This window comes from Hyla sarda, unplaced genomic scaffold (genome assembly GCF_029499605.1).
Source record: "Hyla sarda isolate aHylSar1 unplaced genomic scaffold, aHylSar1.hap1 scaffold_289, whole genome shotgun sequence".
Lineage (NCBI taxonomy): Eukaryota > Metazoa > Chordata > Amphibia > Anura > Hylidae > Hyla > Hyla sarda.
In genome coordinates, this window is record NW_026609597.1 from 151,424 (window position 1) to 166,692 (window position 15,269).

Sequence of the window (15,269 nt, forward strand, 5' to 3'; positions counted from 1 at the left end):
CACCACCTTTTGTTTTTTGGCTGCAGCAGCAGCAAGGCCCACAGGGCTGGCTAGCTGGCTAGCGTAGCAATGAAAGTAGGAATCTTTCTTTTTAACCCTGTAAGGGGGTGGTGCACTGTACCCGAAGATACTGCCATATCGGGTCAATGCATAGGGCGACGGAAGCAAGCTTCGAAATCGGCCCCCGTTCTCAAAAATCCATTTAATATATGGTCCCCAGATAGGGGACGTATCAGATATTAAACTGATAAGAACAGATTTTTTTTTAAGTTAGCCCTCAGAACTCACTCAGAGTTCCAAGATCTTATTTGGAACTCAATTTTGTGTTCATCATCAGGTAACATGTTTTTATTTCTTTTCTTAAACACTAATGAAACAAAATAGAACATTTAAAAACAAAATAAGAAACAACATAAAATAGCAAAACCAAACATTACTTTCTAATTAAGCAAAACCAAATTAGAAGGTCATCCCCTTCCTCCATGCAAACACCATTAGAAAGTCTATCAGTCCTCGACTGATATTGCCATTTGCTATATCTTTCTTAACTTGAGACGCTAACCAGCCTGGAATTTTATACGTTTCAACAAAACGGTTCATGTCTGCCTTGAAAGAAAAATAGACTTTATCCCGAGCTTCTTCCTCCCGGTTCTTCAAGCCTATCTTTAGATCCATCATATCTTTGTCAAACGTTTTTCTTTCTGCTTCCGACAAATTTTCCAACAAACCACCAAGCACACCAAAATACTGCACTGGCACATACACTTCCTCCTCTCTCTTCTTCTTCTGCTCTGTAGGTCTTCTAGTTGGAACCTGCTCCACTTCTGGTTCTTTCACTTCAGCTGGTTCCTCTCTGCTTCTTTTTACAGCTTCCTTTTTCTCTGAATTTTTCTCAGACTTTTTCTTAGGACACGAGCCAAGCAGATGGCCCTCCTCACCACACAGATGGCATTTCCTTTTCTTTTGACAATTTTCCACGTCGTGACCCTCCTCTTGACACTTGAAACACCACAAAAACGTGCAATCCTCCTTTCTGTGACCGTACTGTTTACATTTGCGGCAAAAATCTTGCATGCCAGAAAAATACAGATCCCCGTTCACAGAACCAATTTTAAACCGTCCTGGGGGGATCACTAACTTGCCATCTGCCATTTTAAATTTCACATGGAACCTCCACTTGGTGGTCCATAGTCCATATTGATTAAATACCTTGCCTTTAGGCAGAACACTGTCACAGAATCGAGACAAAAAGGTAACGATATCCTCCTCCGAAGTATATGGGCTATACATCCTTATAGTCACCAATCGTTCTCTACGTGGGAAATGTGGAACTATCTCCACCCCTTTCAAAACCGGACATACCTTCTTTTGCTGCAATATGTTCCAAAATGACTCATAGTCCTCTTCAGAAGCCAGCACCACGTCGTAGTATCCACTTCTGGGAAACTCAAGCATGGATAGGATTTGCTCCCTCTTGACTTCCAGCAACTTAAACAGCACTTCTTCCACGACAAAGACAAGGCCTCTTTCCTTCTTCCGGACATCGAGCAGGGAAATACGAACTCCATTCCGAAGTCTCGCAAAAGGCGGCACGCCTTCCGAAGAAAAACCGCAATCTTCCTCCATGTCCATGATGTCCAGACACCTCCCCCACCGAAGTAGGTAGGTGGGGATCGCCTCCCGTTGTCTGGGGACTAAGCCGGCTCCCTGATAGCAGCAGGGGGGTGAAGTCCCTCCGTTAAGAAGGACGATCCCCCCAGGCAAAGGAGCCGGGTACCCCAGACACCCTCTGGCCAGACCAAGTGAGCAGAACTACACTTGATCTTAGCCAAAAGGCCGAGAAGCGATAACCGTGAAAGGGGCGGGCCCAACAAGGTGCCCTTCATGGGCACTATCACTGCTTGCTGTCAGGGAGGCTGCCAGACAATTTTCCATGCACACTCTGGGCTGGGGGGCAGTCAACCACCAGTACACACAGCAGAACCTAAACCCATACCATTATTGCTAAGCAGCAAGACAGGGGCCCATTGCACTCCCACGGGGCCTTTTTAAATGCAATCCATAACCCGGATTTGCCAGGAACCCTTCTTACTCCTCCTACTTGCATGTGACACTGGGCTTAGGATCTGCATAGGAAACACACACACAAGCACACACCTACCTTTGTTGCCTGCAGATGCCTCCTTGGCTGTCCCCAAACGGTATCAAACCAACACCCACGGGAAGCTGTAAGCATAGAGGACATGCCTGCACCCCATTGGACTTACCTGTGTGGGTTAAACCCGGGTTATTTGACAACCTATGGCGGTGATGGTTCTGCTCAGGCAGAGCAGTGCTGATGCTCCTCATAAAGCTGTCGCTGCTGTGAAGGTTCTAGGTGACATCACAAATCCCTATGGTTACATACACAACAAAGCTGGGTTGTTGTTGTTTACACTCTGCAAGGCCTGTGGAAGTGAGTGACATCATAGCACTGTAGTTCTGAGGGTTCTAGATGGATGCAACAATCTCCTGTTGCTTCTATGAAGGCCATAATAGACGACATCACCAAACAGCTCCATAGTCACATACACAGCAAAGGAGAGATGTTGTTTACACCTAGTGATGTCAGTGGTATTGAGTGACATCACAGCACAGTGCTAAGGCTCCTGGGCCTGGACACAGCAGCGGCTGCAATATCTCAACGGAGAATACGTTTATATATATGTGTGTGTGTGCGCGTATATATATATATATATATATATATATATATATATATATTTCTCCGCCGAAATCACTTTTAAACCCATTTCCACCTTTTTTTCCCTTCTCTTCCTCTTACTTTTTTTTCACGTTTTTTTTACGTTTTTCTCCTTTTCGCCTCTTTTCTGGGCGTATTATTCTTCTTTTTCTTCTTTTTTTCCGTCTAATGCATACCCCATCAGTGCAGCAATGCTTATTCAATACCGCCAGCAGATGGAGACACTGGGGGATAATTTTCTAAGGATTTATATTGATTTTTCCTGTCTGAATTTGTCGCACAGAAAGTTGCAGGCCAAATATGTGTGACATTTCTGCGACTTTAGCTTCTAGAGCATTTTTACAACATTATACATAGGTGCTGAATACATAAAAAGCGACTGTTCAGCGACAGACAAGTCGCATCGGCTGAAAGTAGGCCAGAATGTCAGTCCATGTTGGAGCAGGTTTAGATACAGTCTAAAGTATAGATCTCAAAGTCTGTGCACAGAATTTAGCAAGGGCCTCGCACCTTCTGATGCATCAGGTAGGTGCACAATAGCATAGCCTAACCCTCTGTACTTTGGTCTATATTGATGCGGGACATAGACAGCCAGCTGATGACCAATCCATTAGTGCAATGGATGGCTGGAAGCATTTGTCTTTGCCTTTGCAATACCACAGAAGCAATGCATGGTCAATGTACAGCAATGACACACCTGTGTGAACAGCCAGGAGACCCCCCCCCCCCATGTTATGTTACATAGTTACATAGTTAGTACGGTCGAAAAAAGACATATGTCCATCAAGTTCAACCAGGGAATTAAGGGGTAGGGGTGTGGCGCGATATTGGGGAAGGGATGAGATTTTATATTTCTTCATAAGCATTAATCTTATTTTGTCAATTAGGAACATTCAGCACCCACCCGCTATCAAGGCAGCCTCCTATCATGTCATGCCCTACCTGCACAGGTGTGCTGGCTACTCAAATGATCCAATTAAGGAGGCCATTTAGTCAGCAGCAGCAGAAGTCCTGTGCCTGGACGCTCCAACAGCGGCCAGACACAAGCAGAAGCAGAAGCAGCAGAAGCAGCAGCAGCACCACCTTTTGTTTTTTGGCTGCAGCAGCAGCAAGGCCCACAGGGCTGGCTAGCTGGCTAGCCAGCAAGCAGGTAGCAATGAAAGTAGGAATCTTTCTTTTTAACCCTGTAAGGGGGTGGTGCACTGTACCCGAAGATACTGCCATATCGGGTCAATGCATAGGGCGACGGAAGCAAGCTTCGAAATCGGCCCCCGTTCTCAAAAATCCATTTAATATATGGTCCCCAGATAGGGGACGTATCAGATATTAAACTGATAAGAACAGATACTACACTTGATCTTAGCCAAAAGGCCGAGAAGCGATAACCGTGAAAGGGGCGGGCCCAACAAGGTGCCCTTCATGGGCACTATTACTGCTTGCTGTCAGGGAGGCTGCCAGACAATTTTCCATGCACACTCTGGGCTGGGGGGCAGTCAACCACCAGTACACACAGCAGAACCTAAACCCATACCATTATTGCTAAGCAGCAAGACAGGGGCCCATTGCACTCCCACGGGGCCTTTTTAAATGCAATCCATAACCCGGATTTGCCAGGAACCCTTCTTACTCCTCCTACTTGCATGTGACACTGGGCTTAGGATCTGCATAGGAAACACACACACAAGCACACACCTACCTTTGTTGCCTGCAGATGCCTCCTTGGCTGTCCCCAAACGGTATCAAACCAACACCCACGGGAAGCTGTAAGCATAGAGGACATGCCTGCACCCCATTGGACTTACCTGTGTGGGTTAAACCCGGGTTATTTGACAACCTATGGCGGTGATGGTTCTGCTCAGGCAGAGCAGTGCTGATGCTCCTCATAAAGCTGTCGCTGCTGTGAAGGTTCTAGGTGACATCACAAATCCCTATGGTTACATACACAACAAAGCTGGGTTGTTGTTGTTTACACTCTGCAAGGCCTGTGGAAGTGAGTGACATCATAGCACTGTAGTTCTGAGGGTTCTAGATGGATGCAACAATCTCCTGTTGCTTCTATGAAGGCCATAATAGACGACATCACCAAACAGCTCCATAGTCACATACACAGCAAAGGAGAGATGTTGTTTACACCTAGTGATGTCAGTGGTATTGAGTGACATCACAGCACAGTGCTAAGGCTCCTGGGCCTGGACACAGCAGCGGCTGCAATATCTCAACGGAGAATACGTTTATATATATGTGTGTGTGTGCGCGTATATATATATATATATATATATATATATATATATATATATATATTTCTCCGCCGAAATCACTTTTAAACCCATTTCCACCTTTTTTTCCCTTCTCTTCCTCTTACTTTTTTTTCACGTTTTTTTACGTTTTTCTCCTTTTCGCCTCTTTTCTGGGCGTATTATTCTTCTTTTTCTTCTTTTTTTTCGTCTAATGCATACCCCATCAGTGCAGCAATGCTTATTCAATACCGCCAGCAGATGGAGACACTGGGGGATAATTTTCTAAGGATTTATACTGATTTTTCCTGTCTGAATTTGTCGCACAGAAAGTTGCAGGCCAAATATGTGTGACATTTCTGCGACTTTAGCTTCTAGAGCATTTTTACAACATTATACATAGGTGCTGAATACATAAAAAGCGACTGTTCAGCGACAGACAAGTCGCATCGGCTGAAAGTAGGCCAGAATGTCAGTCCATGTTGGAGCAGGTTTAGATACAGTCTAAAGTATAGATCTCAAAGTCTGTGCACAGAATTTAGCAAGGGCCTCGCACCTTCTGATGCATCAGGTAGGTGCACAATAGCATAGCCTAACCCTCTGTACTTTGGTCTATATTGATGCGGGACATAGACAGCCAGCTGATGACCAATCCATTAGTGCAATGGATGGCTGGAAGCATTTGTCTTTGCCTTTGCAATACCACAGAAGCAATGCATGGTCAATGTACAGCAATGACACACCTGTGTGAACAGCCAGGAGACACCCCCCCCCCCCCATGTTATGTTACATAGTTACATAGTTAGTACGGTCGAAAAAAGACATATGTCCATCAAGTTCAACCAGGGAATTAAGGGGTAGGGGTGTGGCGCGATATTGGGGAAGGGATGAGATTTTATATTTCTTCATAAGCATTAATCTTATTTTGTCAATTAGGAACATTCAGCACCCACCCGCTATCAAGGCAGCTGCCTATCATGTCATGCCCTACCTGCACAGGTGTGCTGGCTACTCAAATGATCCAATTAAGGAGGCCATTTAGTCAGCAGCAGCAGAAGTCCTGTGCCTGGACGCTCCAACAGCGGCCAGACACAAGCAGAAGCAGCAGCAGCAGAAGCAGCAGCAGCACCACCTTTTGTTTTTTGGCTGCAGCAGCAGCAAGGCCCACAGGGCTGGCTAGCTGGCTAGCCAGCAAGCAGGTAGCAATGAAAGTAGGAATCTTTCTTTTTAACCCTGTAAGGGGGTGGTGCACTGTACCCGAAGATACTGCCATATCGGGTCAATGCATAGGGCGACGGAAGCAAGCTTCGAAATCGGCCCCCGTTCTCAAAAATCCATTTAATATATGGTCCCCAGATAGGGGACGTATCAGATATTAAACTGATAAGAACAGATACTACACTTGATCTTAGCCAAAAGGCCGAGAAGCGATAACCGTGAAAGGGGCGGGCCCAACAAGGTGCCCTTCATGGGCACTATCACTGCTTGCTGTCAGGGAGGCTGCCAGACAATTTTCCATGCACACTCTGGGCTGGGGGGCAGTCAACCACCAGTACACACAGCAGAACCTAAACCCATACCATTATTGCTAAGCAGCAAGACAGGGGCCCATTGCACTCCCACGGGGCCTTTTTAAATGCAATCCATAACCCGGATTTGCCAGGAACCCTTCTTACTCCTCCTACTTGCATGTGACACTGGGCTTAGGATCTGCATAGGAAACACACACACAAACACACACCTACCTTTGTTGCCTGCAGATGCCTCCTTGGCTGTCCCCAAACGGTATCAAACCAACACCCACGGGAAGCTGTAAGCATAGAGGACATGCCTGCACCCCATTGGACTTACCTGTGTGGGTTAAACCCGGGTTATTTGACAACCTATGGCGGTGATGGTTCTGCTCAGGCAGAGCAGTGCTGATGCTCCTCATAAAGCTGTCGCTGCTGTGAAGGTTCTAGGTGACATCACAAATCCCTATGGTTACATACACAACAAAGCTGGGTTGTTGTTGTTTACACTCTGCAAGGCCTGTGGAAGTGAGTGACATCATAGCACTGTAGTTCTGAGGGTTCTAGATGGATGCAACAATCTCCTGTTGCTTCTATGAAGGCCATAATAGACGACATCACCAAACAGCTCCATAGTCGCATACACAGCAAAGGAGAGATGTTGTTTACACCTAGTGATGTCAGTGGTATTGAGTGACATCACAGCACAGTGCTAAGGCTCCTGGGCCTGGACACAGCAGCGGCTGCAATATCTCAACGGAGAATACGTTTATATATATGTGTGTGTGTGCGCGTATATATATATATATATATATATATATATATATATATATATATATATTTCTCCGCCGAAATCACTTTTAAACCCATGTCCACCTTTTTTTCCCTTCTCTTCCTCTTACTTTTTTTTCACGTTTTTTTACGTTTTTCTCCTTTTCGCCTCTTTTCTGGGCGTATTATTCTTCTTTTTCTTCTTTTTTTTCGTCTAATGCATACCCCATCAGTGCAGCAATGCTTATTCAATACCGCCAGCAGATGGAGACACTGGGGGATAATTTTCTAAGGATTTATACTGATTTTTCCTGTCTGAATTTGTCGCACAGAAAGTTGCAGGCCAAATATGTGTGACATTTCTGCGACTTTAGCTTCTAGAGCATTTTTACAACATTATACATAGGTGCTGAATACATAAAAAGCGACTGTTCAGCGACAGACAAGTCGCATCGGCTGAAAGTAGGCCAGAATGTCAGTCCATGTTGGAGCAGGTTTAGATACAGTCTAAAGTATAGATCTCAAAGTCTGTGCACAGAATTTAGCAAGGGCCTCGCACCTTCTGATGCATCAGGTAGGTGCACAATAGCATAGCCTAACCCTCTGTACTTTGGTCTATATTGATGCGGGACATAGACAGCCAGCTGATGACCAATCCATTAGTGCAATGGATGGCTGGAAGCATTTGTCTTTGCCTTTGCAATACCACAGAAGCAATGCATGGTCAATGTACAGCAATGACACACCTGTGTGAACAGCCAGGAGACCCCCCCCCCCCCATGTTATGTTACATAGTTACATAGTTAGTACGGTCGAAAAAAGACATATGTCCATCAAGTTCAACCAGGGAATTAAGGGGTAGGGGTGTGGCGCGATATTGGGGAAGGGATGAGATTTTATATTTCTTCATAAGCATTAATCTTATTTTGTCAATTAGGAACATTCAGCACCCACCCGCTATCAAGGCAGCTGCCTATCATGTCATGCCCTACCTGCACAGGTGTGCTGGCTACTCAAATGATCCAATTAAGGAGGCCATTTAGTCAGCAGCAGCAGAAGTCCTGTGCCTGGATGCTCCAACAGCGGCCAGACACAAGCAGAAGCAGAAGCAGCAGAAGCAGCAGCAGCACCACCTTTTGTTTTTTGGCTGCAGCAGCAGCAAGGCCCACAGGGCTGGCTAGCTGGCTAGCCAGCAAGCAAGTAGCAATGAAAGTAGGAATCTTTCTTTTTAACCCTGTAAGGGGGTGGTGCACTGTACCCGAAGATACTGCCATATCGGGTCAATGCATAGGGCGACGGAAGCAAGCTTCGAAATCGGCCCCCGTTCTCAAAAATCCATTTAATATATGGTCCCCAGATAGGGGACGTATCAGATATTAAACTGATAAGAACAGATACTACACTTGATCTTAGCCAAAAGGCCGAGAAGCGATAACCGTGAAAGGGGCGGGCCCAACAAGGTGCCCTTCATGGGCACTATCACTGCTTGCTGTCAGGGAGGCTGCCAGACAATTTTCCATGCACACTCTGGGCTGGGGGGCAGTCAACCACCAGTACACACAGCAGAACCTAAACCCATACCATTATTGCTAAGCTGCAAGACAGGGGCCCATTGCACTCCCACGGGGCCTTTTTAAATGCAATCCATAACCCGGATTTGCCAGGAACCCTTCTTACTCCTCCTACTTGCATGTGACACTGGGCTTAGGATCTGCATAGGAAACACACACACAAGCACACACCTACCTTTGTTGCCTGCAGATGCCTCCTTGGCTGTCCCCAAACGGTATCAAACCAACACCCACGGGAAGCTGTAAGCATAGAGGACATGCCTGCACCCCATTGGACTTACCTGTGTGGGTTAAACCCGGGTTATTTGACAACCTATGGCGGTGATGGTTCTGCTCAGGCAGAGCAGTGCTGATGCTCCTCATAATGCTGTCGCTGCTGTGAAGGTTCTAGGTGACATCACAAATCCCTATGGTTACATACACAACAAAGCTGGGTTGTTGTTGTTTACACTCTGCAAGGCCTGTGGAAGTGAGTGACATCATAGCACTGTAGTTCTGAGGGTTCTAGATGGATGCAACAATCTCCTGTTGCTTCTATGAAGGCCATAATAGACGACATCACCAAACAGCTCCATAGTCACATACACAGCAAAGGAGAGATGTTGTTTACACCTAGTGATGTCAGTGGTATTGAGTGACATCACAGCACAGTGCTAAGGCTCCTGGGCCTGGACACAGCAGCGGCTGCAATATCTCAACGGAGAATACGTTTATATATATGTGTGTGTGTGCGCGTATATATATATATATATATATATATATATATATATATATATATATATATATATATTTCTCCGCCGAAATCACTTTTAAACCCATTTCCACCTTTTTTTCCCTTCTCTTCCTCTTACTTTTTTTTCACGTTTTTTTACGTTTTTCTCCTTTTCGCCTCTTTTCTGGGCGTATTATTCTTCTTTTTCTTCTTTTTTTTCGTCTAATGCATACCCCATCAGTGCAGCAATGCTTATTCAATACCGCCAGCAGATGGAGACACTGGGGGATAATTTTCTAAGGATTTATACTGATTTTTCCTGTCTGAATTTGTCGCACAGAAAGTTGCAGGCCAAATATGTGTGACATTTCTGCGACTTTAGCTTCTAGAGCATTTTTACAACATTATACATAGGTGCTGAATACATAAAAAGCGACTGTTCAGCGACAGACAAGTCGCATCGGCTGAAAGTAGGCCAGAATGTCAGTCCATGTTGGAGCAGGTTTAGATACAGTCTAAAGTATAGATCTCAAAGTCTGTGCACAGAATTTAGCAAGGGCCTCGCACCTTCTGATGCATCAGGTAGGTGCACAATAGCATAGCCTAACCCTCTGTACTTTGGTCTATATTGATGCGGGACATAGACAGCCAGCTGATGACCAATCCATTAGTGCAATGGATGGCTGGAAGCATTTGTCTTTGCCTTTGCAATACCACAGAAGCAATGCATGGTCAATGTACAGCAATGACACACCTGTGTGAACAGCCAGGAGACCCCCCCCCCCCCCCATGTTATGTTACATAGTTACATAGTTAGTACGGTCGAAAAAAGACATATGTCCATCAAGTTCAACCAGGGAATTAAGGGGTAGGGGTGTGGCGCGATATTGGGGAAGGGATGAGATTTTATATTTCTTCATAAGCATTAATCTTATTTTGTCAATTAGGAACATTCAGCACCCACCCGCTATCAAGGCAGCTGCCTATCATGTCATGCCCTACCTGCACAGGTGTGCTGGCTACTCAAATGATCCAATTAAGGAGGCCATTTAGTCAGCAGCAGCAGAAGTCCTGTGCCTGGACGCTCCAACAGCGGCCAGACACAAGCAGAAGCAGAAGCAGCAGAAGCAGCAGCAGCACCACCTTTTGTTTTTTGGCTGCAGCAGCAGCAAGGCCCACAGGGCTGGCTAGCTGGCTAGCCAGCAAGCAGGTAGCAATGAAAGTAGGAATCTTTCTTTTTAACCCTGTAAGGGGGTGGTGCACTGTACCCGAAGATACTGCCATATCGGGTCAATGCATAGGGCGACGGAAGCAAGCTTCGAAATCGGCCCCCGTTCTCAAAAATCCATTTAATATATGGTCCCCAGATAGGGGACGTATCAGATATTAAACTGATAAGAACAGATACTACACTTGATCTTAGCCAAAAGGCCGAGAAGCGATAACCGTGAAAGGGGCGGGCCCAACAAGGTGCCCTTCATGGGCACTATCACTGCTTGCTGTCAGGGAGGCTGCCAGACAATTTTCCATGCACACTCTGGGCTGGGGGGCAGTCAACCACCAGTACACACAGCAGAACCTAAACCCATACCATTATTGCTAAGCAGCAAGACAGGGGCCCATTGCACTCCCACGGGGCCTTTTTAAATGCAATCCATAACCCGGATTTGCCAGGAACCCTTCTTACTACTCCTACTTGCATGTGACACTGGGCTTAGGATCTGCATAGGAAACACACACACAAGCACACACCTACCTTTGTTGCCTGCAGATGCCTCCTTGGCTGTCCCCAAACGGTATCAAACCAACACCCACGGGAAGCTGTAAGCATAGAGGACATGCCTGCACCCCATTGGACTTACCTGTGTGGGTTAAACCCGGGTTATTTGACAACCTATGGCGGTGATGGTTCTGCTCAGGCAGAGCAGTGCTGATGCTCCTCATAAAGCTGTCGCTGCTGTGAAGGTTCTAGGTGACATCACAAATCCCTATGGTTACATACACAACAAAGCTGGGTTGTTGTTGTTTACACTCTGCAAGGCCTGTGGAAGTGAGTGACATCATAGCACTGTAGTTCTGAGGGTTCTAGATGGATGCAACAATCTCCTGTTGCTTCTATGAAGGCCATAATAGACGACATCACCAAACAGCTCCATAGTCACATACACAGCAAAGGAGAGATGTTGTTTACACCTAGTGATGTCAGTGGTATTGAGTGACATCACAGCACAGTGCTAAGGCTCCTGGGCCTGGACACAGCAGCGGCTGCAATATCTCAACGGAGAATACGTTTATATATATGTGTGTGTGTGCGCGTATATATATATATATATATATATATATATATATATATATATATTTCTCCGCCGAAATCACTTTTAAACCCATTTCCACCTTTTTTTCCCTTCTCTTCCTCTTACTTTTTTTTCACGTTTTTTTACGTTTTTCTCCTTTTCGCCTCTTTTCTGGGCGTATTATTCTTCTTTTTCTTCTTTTTTTTCGTCTAATGCATACCCCATCAGTGCAGCAATGCTTATTCAATACCGCCAGCAGATGGAGACACTGGGGGATAATTTTCTAAGGATTTATACTGATTTTTCCTGTCTGAATTTGTCGCACAGAAAGTTGCAGGCCAAATATGTGTGACATTTCTGCGACTTTAGCTTCTAGAGCATTTTTACAACATTATACATAGGTGCTGAATACATAAAAAGCGACTGTTCAGCGACAGACAAGTCGCATCGGCTGAAAGTAGGCCAGAATGTCAGTCCATGTTGGAGCAGGTTTAGATACAGTCTAAAGTATAGATCTCAAAGTCTGTGCACAGAATTTAGCAAGGGCCTCGCACCTTCTGATGCATCAGGTAGGTGCACAATAGCATAGCCTAACCCTCTGTACTTTGGTCTATATTGATGCGGGACATAGACAGCCAGCTGATGACCAATCCATTAGTGCAATGGATGGCTGGAAGCATTTGTCTTTGCCTTTGCAATACCACAGAAGCAATGCATGGTCAATGTACAGCAAGACACACCTGTGTGAACAGCCAGGAGACCCCCCCCCCCCCCATGTTATGTTACATAGTTACATAGTTAGTACGGTCGAAAAAAGACATATGTCCATCAAGTTCAACCAGGGAATTAAGGGGTAGGGGTGTGGCGCGATATTGGGGAAGGGATGAGATTTTATATTTCTTCATAAGCATTAATCTTATTTTGTCAATTAGGAACATTCAGCACCCACCCGCTATCAAGGCAGCTGCCTATCATGTCATGCCCTACCTGCACAGGTGTGCTGGCTACTCAAATGATCCAATTAAGGAGGCCATTTAGTCAGCAGCAGCAGAAGTCCTGTGCCTGGACGCTCCAACAGCGGCCAGACACAAGCAGAAGCAGAAGCAGCAGAAGCAGCAGCAGCACCACCTTTTGTTTTTTGGCTGCAGCAGCAGCAAGGCCCACAGGGCTGGCTAGCTGGCTAGCCAGCAAGCAGGTAGCAATGAAAGTAGGAATCTTTCTTTTTAACCCTGTAAGGGGGTGGTGCACTGTACCCGAAGATACTGCCATATTGGGTCAATGCATAGGGCGACGGAAGCAAGCTTCGAAATCGGCCCCCGTTCTCAAAAATCCATTTAATATATGGTCCCCAGATAGGGGACGTATCAGATATTAAACTGATAAGAACAGATACTACACTTGATCTTAGCCAAAAGGCCGAGAAGCGATAACCGTGAAAGGGGCGGGCCCAACAAGGTGCCCTTCATGGGCACTATCACTGCTTGCTGTCAGGGAGGCTGCCAGACAATTTTCCATGCGCACTCTGGGCTGGGGGGCAGTCAACCACCAGTACACACAGCAGAACCTAAACCCATACCATTATTGCTAAGCAGCAAGACAGGGGCCCATTGCACTCCCAAGGGGCCTTTTTAAATGCAATCCATAACCCGGATTTGCCAGGAACCCTTCTTACTCCTCCTACTTGCATGTGACACTGGGCTTAGGATCTGCATAGGAAACACACACACAAGCACACACCTACCTTTGTTGCCTGCAGATGCCTCCTTGGCTGTCCCCAAACGGTATCAAACCAACACCCACGGGAAGCTGTAAGCATAGAGGACATGCCTGCACCCCATTGGACTTACCTGTGTGGGTTAAACCCGGGTTATTTGACAACCTATGGCGGTGATGGTTCTGCTCAGGCAGAGCAGTGCTGATGCTCCTCATAAAGCTGTCGCTGCTGTGAAGGTTCTAGGTGACATCACAAATCCCTATGGTTACATACACAACAAAGCTGGGTTGTTGTTGTTTACACTCTGCAAGGCCTGTGGAAGTGAGTGACATCATAGCACTGTAGTTCTGAGGGTTCTAGATGGATGCAACAATCTCCTGTTGCTTCTATGAAGGCCATAATAGACGACATCACCAAACAGCTCCATAGTCACATACACAGCAAAGGAGAGATGTTGTTTACACCTAGTGATGTCAGTGGTATTGAGTGACATCACAGCACAGTGCTAAGGCTCCTGGGCCTGGACACAGCAGCGGCTGCAATATCTCAACGGAGAATACGTTTATATATATGTGTGTGTGTGCGCGTATATATATATATATATATATATATATATATATATATATATTTCTCCGCCGAAATCACTTTTAAACCCATTTCCACCTTTTTTTCCCTTCTCTTCCTCTTACTTTTTTTTCACGTTTTTTTACGTTTTTCTCCTTTTCGCCTCTTTTCTGGGCGTATTATTCTTCTTTTTCTTCTTTTTTTTTCGTCTAATGCATACCCCATCAGTGCAGCAATGCTTATTCAATACCGCCAGCAGATGGAGACACTGGGGGATAATTTTCTAAGGATTTATACTGATTTTTCCTGTCTGAATTTGTCGCACAGAAAGTTGCAGGCCAAATATGTGTGACATTTCTGCGACTTTAGCTTCTAGAGCATTTTTACAACATTATACATAGGTGCTGAATACATAAAAAGCGACTGTTCAGCGACAGACAAGTCGCATCGGCTGAAAGTAGGCCAGAATGTCAGTCCATGTTGGAGCAGGTTTAGATACAGTCTAAAGTATAGATCTCAAAGTCTGTGCACAGAATTTAGCAAGGGCCTCGCACCTTCTGATGCATCAGGTAGGTGCACAATAGCATAGCCTAACCCTCTGTACTTTGGTCTATATTGATGCGGGACATAGACAGCCAGCTGATGACCAATCCATTAGTGCAATGGATGGCTGGAAGCATTTGTCTTTGCCTTTGCAATACCACAGAAGCAATGCATGGTCAATGTACAGCAATGACACACCTGTGTGAACAGCCAGGAGACCCCCCCCCCCCCCCCATGTTATGTTACATAGTTACATAGTTAGTACGGTCGAAAAAAGACATATGTCCATCAAGTTCAACCAGGGAATTAAGGGGTAGGGGTGTGGCGCGATATTGGGGAAGGGATGAGATTTTATATTTCTTCATAAGCATTAATCTTATTTTGTCAATTAGGAACATTCAGCACCCACCCGCTATCAAGGCAGCTGCCTATCATGTCATGCCCTACCTGCACAGGTGTGCTGGCTACTCAAATGATCCAATTAAGGAGGCCATTTAGTCAGCAGCAGCAGAAGTCCTGTGCCTGGACGCTCCAACAGCGGCCAGACACAAGCAGAAGCAGAAGCAGCAGAAGCAGCAGCAGCACCACCTTTTGTTTTTTGGCTGCAGCAGCAGC

The 15,269-nt window shown here is 45.8% G+C and overlaps 6 non-coding genes across 6 annotated transcripts; all 6 read right to left on the reverse strand.

Moving 5' to 3' along the window:
- Positions 1-105: 105 nt before the first annotated feature.
- On the reverse strand, positions 106-296 carry LOC130326925 (U2 spliceosomal RNA). Its single transcript, XR_008871452.1, has one exon. It is a non-coding gene; the product is annotated as a U2 spliceosomal RNA (small nuclear RNA).
- A 3,636-nt stretch (positions 297-3,932) lies between these two features.
- On the reverse strand, positions 3,933-4,123 carry LOC130326974 (U2 spliceosomal RNA). The gene has a single exon (XR_008871492.1). It is a non-coding gene; the product is annotated as a U2 spliceosomal RNA (small nuclear RNA).
- Positions 4,124-6,215: 2,092 nt separating this feature from the next.
- On the reverse strand, positions 6,216-6,406 carry LOC130326975 (U2 spliceosomal RNA). Its single transcript, XR_008871493.1, has one exon. It is a non-coding gene; the product is annotated as a U2 spliceosomal RNA (small nuclear RNA).
- Positions 6,407-8,498: 2,092 nt separating this feature from the next.
- Positions 8,499-8,689, reverse strand: LOC130326976 (U2 spliceosomal RNA). Its single transcript, XR_008871494.1, has one exon. It is a non-coding gene; the product is annotated as a U2 spliceosomal RNA (small nuclear RNA).
- Positions 8,690-10,791: 2,102 nt separating this feature from the next.
- Positions 10,792-10,982, reverse strand: LOC130326978 (U2 spliceosomal RNA). The gene has a single exon (XR_008871495.1). It is a non-coding gene; the product is annotated as a U2 spliceosomal RNA (small nuclear RNA).
- Positions 10,983-13,070: 2,088 nt separating this feature from the next.
- LOC130326910 (U2 spliceosomal RNA) lies at positions 13,071-13,261 on the reverse strand. The gene has a single exon (XR_008871441.1). It is a non-coding gene; the product is annotated as a U2 spliceosomal RNA (small nuclear RNA).
- Positions 13,262-15,269: the final 2,008 nt, after the last annotated feature.